The following is a 9,308-nucleotide window of genomic DNA, read 5'->3' on the forward strand; positions in this document are numbered from 1 at the left end:
TTTGGACACAGCCAGCTCTGAATCACACCTGTGTTGTTGTGGTTTATGATCTATTTTCCTCTAAATGTGAACATAATTTGCAAAATTGGACGCATGTTGGAGCCCAAATTGAGCATTGAGACGATTCGTTTCTCGGAAAGAAGTTTGCCTGGGGAGCTCATGTGGCGGCCAGGTGCAGGCTCGGTAATTGAGTCTTAAGGTGTTTAAGCAATCCAATGAGGGGGGTAATGCCTAAGCAGGCAGTTAGATCTGAATAGTTGTTGCCATTATGGTACAGTGATACCATTTAAAAACAGAAACAAATCAACAAGTATTTCCTCATTCAAAGTGAGCACCGTCCTTACATCGGCTTCTTTTTTCCTTAGTTATTCTGAGGCTCCCTGCACTAAGCTCCTCCCACCAGACAAGCATGAACGGGTGCAAACACTTCATAATGTATGTGACAGATGACCTGAGATAATCCCTCAGCCTTTTTCAACAAGAAAGTTTACGGTCATTTTACGTTACGGGACATAGAAGTTGCGAGTTCATCTCTTATGAGAAACGTGAGGCAACTGAGATTTAATACTTTCTTGAAGCATTTGCTGCATGGGCTTAATGGCCTGGAGCAGAGGTCTGGGCACTTTTGTCAAAAAGATAAAATGTTGACATATACTGCACCATTTCACTTGATATTTCACTTGCTATTCATGTCTTGCATGGTTAAATGTTTGTGTCTGTTTCCTTTTACCGTTAGTGGAAAGCGCTGAGCTGATTTTCATCCTACGTAGACCTCACAAGTGTTTTATATTTCAGGAACTCACTTAGCTTGGAGTAAAGTGTTCCAGATTATCTAGTAGCTAAGCCTGATACAAAACATCTTTTCTCTTATCGAGATTAATGTACATTAATGAAATCTAAACCCACCCCCACATCTTTTATCTATTCTGAAATAAAATTAAAATTGGTTCATTGTATTCAGAAACATTGAAAGATAAATGTGCAAAGTGATCATTTATACTGTCTTTATACTGCTTCTTAACTTGTTGCACAATGCGATCAAACGGTCACCAATGGCCGACCAACTGGTGTGAACATCCACACAACGGTCGTTTCCAGGACGACTTCTTCTGTTAAACCCACAGCTGACATTAATATGCAGTCTTATATAAAGTACCTTAAAGGGATACTTGAGTAAAAGTACAAGTATCTTAGCAGACTTTGGTAGAAGTTGATGTTTTATAATTTTACACAAGTAGAAGTTTGAAAGTATATGACATTTATTTAGTTACACACACAGTATCAAAAGTAATTTTCGGATATATAATATACTATATTATATATTTTTATAAAGTAAAAAATTAGCCATAACTCGGTGGTAGGGCAAGGTGTTTTTCAACTGGAAGATTGTGGGTTAAATTTCTGGCTCTGCTTGTCTGTGTGTGTCCTTGAGCAAGATACTTAACCCCATGTTGCAGCGTGTGAATGGCGATGTAATGAAAGATGTTTGAATGATAAAACTTACATTACAACACTGGGTATAAGTATAGCTAAGGAAGTAGGCATATGTAGCAAGGTTGGTAGGTAGGAAATCCAAGTATCCAAAGCTAATGGGTTAAAAAACAGGTAAAGAGACACTGGTGAGACAAATTATCAATAAAGGTGGGGGTCATGTCCAAATAAACAAATAACCTAATAAAAAGTTCACAGTACATGTGACCGAGCTGCATACGCAGGTCTCTGCAGACCCTAAATAAAGAAAATGATGGCAAAACCTTCAAAGGCGTCTCATATCCTTGGCAGTGTTCATGTCGCACTGCATTTTCAGAGGAAAAATGCTTTGATCATATGTTTACTTGAGCCGCTGTGGCCTTGCAAATGGTGTAATGAGAATTTTAAAAGTTGACTGGATTGGGTTCAATGGAAATGATGGGCTGACCAGCTTTGCGCTCTCAGCTGCGCCGTCTCTACTGTGTGGTTTTATTTGACTTTTATCAGTGGTGACGGTGAACTGGCAGGAGGTACGCGTTCACTCTGCTGTTCCCAAACATTTTGTCTCATTTGTCTTAGATCTCTGCTCTGAGTTTCCTCTACTAGACAGCTGCTCTTTTACATGAATTTAGGATTAGGGGTGTGATTTCTTGGATGTTGTGTTCCTATAGCTTCTCTGTGGCGCCGCCATCCACTGATCTGTCATCTCTCTGTCCATTTTAAAGCTCTAAGATGTCATCACTCATTTTGTGGTGATTACCTGCAACCTCCACATCCTCGAGGCCTGTGTGAAAAAACGTGCTCCTCAAACACCAGAATTTCTCCAGCCTTTCCGTCACCAAACTTTTTGCTGCGATTTCTGTTCCTAATCAACCGATGCCCATGACCAAATTCATCACAGAAGTCAACTGGAACAACAAGTCATCGTTTTTGGTTATGGCTTTTGTGAACACATTCTGCTGCGATCGCAGTTTGCCTTTTAATTCTTTGACAATTTGTTGTTTTTCTTGAAGGCTAACTTTGGCACACTTGGCTCCTTGTTTCGTGTCAAAATACCGACGTAGATTGTACCCTTTGACGACCGACACCGCCTCGTAAAGGCCACATTTTACTTCTCCGACTGCGTAATGCGTTATCCGTCAGCGTCACCACGTAGACCACTCGAGCCTTTATACTTCTGCGTCGTGGTGACGGATAGGCGCTGCAATTTCCTGCCCGATCAGTAGGGGTCGCTGCGCAAGGTTGTTGTGCTTTTGGCTACAGTGAGCAATGGCGTCCGAGGGAGAAAAACTGTTGTTGTTGAAACAGCGGCCGTTTGTCACTTTTCTGTGTCCTGGAACGCAGTTTTAAGATCATTTGAGGCGAGAAATTGGCCATTTAGAGTCTAAACATGTGCTGTGTGTGTTAAGATATGACGTATTTATTGTTCGGCAGCGACGAAGTCGGCGGTCTTCAGCTCCGCCCTCTGTGGACGCTCGCTACTCACTGACTCGAGTACTGTGAGCCGGCACAGAGCAGCTTCGCTCGGCCTGTCCTGAGGACCAATCGCAGCTCATGCCGTCTCCGTTGTCCTTTGACGGAGTGACGGACACTTAAAAAATATTCCGTGCACCCGGAGACGACGCAGAGGCTCTTCGACAGGTTCTGCGTCGACGCAGAGGACTCTGCGTAGCCTACGCAGAGCACTTTACGCAGGACTTAACACAAAAGACATTTGTTTTTTTCTCCTTGAAGCACAAACATGTATTCACCATCCCATCTTTCTTGAAACTACCTTCCATCTGCATCAATCTTTCTCTCCCTGGACATTTTGGGATCATTTGTGGATATTTCAATCTCAATTTCATTTGTCGTGGGATGCCGTCACTTCACGGGTAACACAATCGCCATGTATTGTGGGAAATGTAGTTTATGGTCAACACCCGCCTTAAAGCAGCATAGACCTCGCGGGCCTTGAGTTTGACACAAGTGGCGTAAATGTGTATATAAAAGCATCTACACAGTAAAAACTGCAATGGCACAAAATGCAGGTCGCAAATGATGAATTTGTGCTGCATTGTGGTAAAAAACCAACAACAGGAGTCCCATTAATTGCATAGACATGCCTCAGTAAGAAGCCAATAAATACTGCCATCAGTTTTGGGCCTTCCTCTTAAAAAATGATACCCTAACTTTGCCATTGTGTGGAAACAAACACAGGTGTTTTCACTTATTCTGATTAGACCACTTCTTAGGACCATGAGCCTTATGGAGGGAAACTGGCACATGTGTTCGTTTCACTGTATGAACAGTAAAGTCCACGCTGGAACTTGTAAATGAAGATTGAATGTACGTTGCCTTCGTCAGCATTCGACTGCTGGAATGCAGCTGCGCCACAGAACAGGGATGGACACAGAGGGAGGGGCCTGATCGACTCGTTTTGTCTGACCCAGAAAGTTAAAGTCTGATATCGCCCATAGATACAGATTAATATCCAGAACAGGCACTGTGACTTTTCCCAATCGTTGATATTCAAGGCCAGTATGTACGTTTGTATTGGGGTACGTGCTCAGCACAGTCAGTGCTGACTATGTAATTACCTCTTGCAACCACAGTCCAAACACTACAGTATCCTGTTAATGTGACACGGTAAAACTTTATTGTAAAATCTTTCTTAAGTCACACATTTGGTCGGCTTACCTTATCTTGACACCGGGGAATTATGCTACACGAGGTATGAAGGTTTTATTTGAAAGCAGGATTTTTTTCCCCGATTGGCATCATGATGCTGAGGAGCGGCTTGGGGATACACCATTTCAGAAAATAAACTTGTTGCAAAATATAATTCAATAATGCAGTTTAGTTGTTTGTGGGACAGGTTTGGAATAACGTGGTGTAGTGAAATTTTGTGCTGAATTAAAAGCCTGTGAAATGTCTGGGTTTGCCTTTGCGCTGAAAGAAATAATAAATCGGATGGTTTATTTATTTCAACAAATCCATATGTTGCTTTTGGGCAACCTGAGGACGCCTTGTGCAATTGGTTGCGTTGTATTGAGCAGCAGTGGTGTGAAAGTGTTGAAAAGCACAGATGGTTTGAGGTGGAATTACTCTGAATTACTGTGGTTTAACAACACATTCCAATATAAGCAAAGTCCTGTGGCCCGGGCCTCTGACGCAAATGTACAGCGCTGTCAATGTGTCAACAAGTGCTGCATTGATGTCACTTAACACCTGTGAATTCAGTAATGTTTTTTTTTTTTTGAGAAGCGTGAGTTTGCATTTACCAGAATTAACATTTTAAATGCCGATTGGAGAGAATGCCTCTCATCAGCCACAATCGTCCTTGTGCTTCTATTGTGAAATGGACTAATGAGTAATGACACTGTTAATAGTTTGCTGGCCATTTCTTCTGGGCTTCTTGCATTTCAGTAGCTGGCTCCTCTGAAGTTCATAGTTCAGGGTTAATGGGTTGGAGAGAGCTCTTTGATTTTCAGCATTCTAATAAACCAGGGCAAGACTTTGACTCAACAACCATTTATAGTCTCTGGTCAGTGATATGTGGAGGAGCTAAGTTAAGTTATGGTCAGTGAAATTAATTCAATGACATAAGTCAACGGTGGACATTCTCTGGTGCCACCAGCTCAAGCCCATTGAAACCCAGTCATTTACACTGCACATGCTTCAGTTCTATCTAATGTCCGATTGGGATCCTAATGAAAAGTCACCGTCACATCAGTTATTAACACATCACACTGCTGTTACCATGGTTACCCTTAAAAGAGCGCGTGTTGTGCCTTCTACTTTACTAAAGACATGTACATACTCCGCGAGAAAGACATCATTCTTTTATCGCAGCCCTCGTTTGGGTGTTCATCTGGGCAGTGGGTGTGGTTAATGCAGAAATGTGGGTGTGGTTAATGCAGAAATGTGGGTTTGGTTAATGCAGAAATGTGGGTTTGGTTAATGCAGAAATGTGGGTTTCTCGTGAAATTAACTAATTTTGTTCTTGTTCTTGCCGCCTCAAGAAAACAAACTACTATTCTTGCAGAGTATGTACAGGCCTTTATATTTATGCATCAACAAATATATGTTTAAAAATTGGAATGATGTGGTTTGCTACAACATGCTTCTTCAGGTTTTTTTTTTTTTATGTTGCTTAGGTCTGGTCAGGTTAGGTCCGGTTGGTTTTCACTGACCGCTCGTTATTCTTCCGTCTCTGGCTGGCATCCCACCAGAGCCACAGTACATCTGCAGTCAAAATGGCATTCATCTTGGCTGTTGTACTGTACATCCACCCAAAAACACAGACATAGCCCAATGTCTTATTACTGCACACACATACGGTACAAAATCAATGTACGTAATGTAAAAATTGGGCTTTCGTGGAGCTGAAGAGTGCCCCATGAAAAGTCAGGTAACCACATCCATATGACATCTCGTTTGTGTCCTCTTTCACCCCCCAAATTGAATTTATTTTACTAGTTTTGGTGTTGTGCGTCATCCCCACTGGGTCCTCAGCAGAGGACAACCCCACTCACCCCTGATGTTACTACCCAACTAGGACAAAGGTTTGTCTCCTCGCTGCCAATGTTTTTTTGTTGGACAAAGTGCACCCATTATTCACAGACGCACCACGCATTACATCACAATCATTTTAGCAACATTAGCAACCTTTGCTACATAGTTAGTCATGAGAGACTCTGCTCTGCAAACTTCTGTGATCGCCCTCTAAAATCAAGCCTGCAGCGATACACATTATGTGTAAGTACAGCTTAAATTCAGTTGTGTTGTTTTGTGACTTTGGTGTTTGAAATAATTCTGATTTACCTTTGTGAACATGAACCCACTGATGGGGGATCAGGAGAACAGCTCCTGTGTCCTGGCACGTTCCTCCTTCTTGACCACTCCTTTCTTTGGTACTCTTGAGTCAGTGGATTTTCCCAAATAAAGCTACACTAAGTCATTGGCTGAATCACTCGGTGTGTTTACATGCGTGTTAAAAGTCCAATTATAGTCTGACTAAGACCATCATTTCGGTTTCCTTTATGTCATGTAAAGACGTTGGTCTGACTGAGCTTGAGCTAGTCTTAGTTGGACTGGATAATGCGATTCATAGTCCGATTACTCCTACATGTATATGCTTTCGTCAGATTTGGCGTTCTGCTCAAGTGCTCATGCACCAAAATGTCCTCCCAGTCTTTGTCTTGGAATTAGAAATAGATGACGTATAAACTGCAGAACTGTTGTCGGAAAACAACAGACTATGTCGGTGATAGTGGAAACTACGGAGAAGAAGACCCACTCGGGGCTGACGAAGAGATGAGATTAATGCTTTAGAAACGCAGCACGATCCATCTCACCGTCCATCTTGTCGTTTGCGGTTACACCTACGGAGGTGAAGTACACGGCCAATAAATGTTCTCTTCCGCATGCTCTGCAAATTGTCAGAAAAAAACCCCATCTGACATTACATTTATCATTCAAGTTGCAAATCCATATTTCTGTGAGGCTGCTCCAAGACACATTGCAATCCTTTTGTGGCCACTTTTAAAAGGATTGTTAAAGTTTTTATGAAGTGTGGCTGTATGATGCACTGACACACTGGGGACAAAGGACTTATCTTGTCATAATAGCTCTTTCTGACTGGAAACTGAAGTTTATAAACCTTGCTCTCTCTCTCTCAAACACACACGAAGTTCAAAGAGAAAATCATACCTTTTAGCTCACAGGGACACAAGAGCTGAAGTTTTTTTTGTCACTAATGAAGATCTGAGTTAAGGATTTCAAATACTGAAGTCACAAAAATCCCCAGTTTAATCAAAATGTCCTGTGAGCTTTGATAGAAAAATCATAGCTTTTCTTTATGGACTTCGGTGTCGTCAGTGACTGGAGAGACCAGTTGTAAAGAAAAAGTTATCTAAAATCAAGAATAAGTGACAAACATTCAAGTGGCTAAAATGCCCTTGGGGACGTATTTTAACTGCTTGTGGAATTTAAAGTGTAAATTATAGGAAAAGAGGGTGAAAACTATTTCCTGGTTCCATGTGTTTAGGTTTAAGCGCAGTGGTTAAGCATATAAAATACATTTCACAGCAACTACAGCTAAAACTAAAGAAATAAATGTGACGGTGATGCTTAGAATTGCCCTTCAGTGAGTGTATTATCTTTTTTTTTTATTATTTTTAACCACAAATTTATTTAATGTTGAAAAACGGTAAGTGCTAGAAATCCAAAGGCTTTTAAAATTCTGAATCTGGTGAGACAGATTTACCTCCATACATGACATTTAATATCAACCTGTTTTCAAACTGCTGCTGCTTCCAAGCCACCAGAATTTAATCCGAACTACATACATCACTACTGTAATGTGTTAAAAACAAACATAGTGATAGAGAAGAAAATAAGCTTGTTACAAAATACATTTCAAGAATGCAGTTTAGTTGTTTGTGGGATAGGTTTGGAATAACATGGTGTTGTGAAATTTTGTGCTGAATTAAAAAGCCTGTGAAATGTCTGGGTTTGCCTTTGCTCTGAAAGAAATAATGAATCAAATTGTTTTATTTAAATATTGTGGATAAAATGCATTGAATAAACACATCCATATGTTGCTTTAGGGCAACCCGAGGACGCCTCGTGCAACGCTTCTCAGCGAGTAATTGGTTGCGTTGTATTGAGCAGCAGTGGTGTGAAAGTGTTGAAAAGCACAAATTGCCTGAGGTGGAATTACTCGGAATTACTGTGGTTTAACATCACATTCCAATGTAAGCAAAGTCCTGTGGCCCGGGCCTCTGACGCAAAAGTATAGCGCTGTCAATATGTCAACAAGTGCTGCATTGACGTCACAAACACCTGTGAATTCAGTAATGTTTTTTTTTTTTTTTGAGAAGCTTGTGAGTTTACATTTTCACAAACTATTTCACTGAAGGAATGATCATCATCTACCAGAATGAGCATTTTAAATGCCGATTGGAGAGAATGCCTCTCATCAGCCACAATCGTCCTTGTGGTTCTATTGCGAAATGGAAATGAGTAATGACACTGTTAAGAGTTTGCTGGCCATTTCTTCTGGGCTTCTAGCATTTCCAAACCAGCAGAAGTGGCAAAAACAATAAAAGCACAATAAAACACATAAACGTTTTTCAAAAGCTTTTCAACTACATGGTACCGGCATGGCATGGCTCGTCTCATGACAAGTGACTTTTAAAGCAGTTGTTTTCACTGTAACTGAATCATTAGAATCAGTTCATTTAAAGGATTTGTTCAATTCTTCCTCCATGACCGGAGCACAGACTCTGTCTGGCACAGTCACTGAACTGAAATACAGCGGAAGGGGTTTGTGATGCTTTTTGACATTTCCTTGCTAAATGTTGGAGATTAACTCATGTCTAGGATTTGTAAGTATTTTTAACTGATCTTCAGTTTGGCTTGCTGTTTCGCTCACGACACCCTGACTAATTGGTGGGCCGCAGTGAAGCAGCAGGTAGCTACTAAATAAGTACCAGGTAGTGTCACTAATGTGTGAAGTTGTGCTAGGACTGAGTAGTGGAAAAGCGCCATGAGTCAGCAGACAATCCAGACATCCCATTTCAGCAAGCACCGTGCTCAGGTGTACAGACTTTATTGGCGCCTCATTAATGAAGTTGGGGTTCGAGGGTTGCAGCTTGTTAAAATCTGAGAGCATCACATCAAGAACTGACCCATGCTCTTTAAATTTTCATGGTTTCCCTTTATAAATCATTTGTTGTTTGGATAAGAAATTTCAGTTAAATATATCATATAGGAGACAAACACTGTGATATTTGAGAAGAAGAATGAGATGGCCATTCCAGAACATTGTATTTGTTCCTCTGCATGAATGC

Source organism: Microchirus variegatus (assembly GCF_963457635.1).
Source record: "Microchirus variegatus genome assembly, chromosome: 7".
NCBI lineage: Eukaryota > Metazoa > Chordata > Actinopteri > Pleuronectiformes > Soleidae > Microchirus > Microchirus variegatus.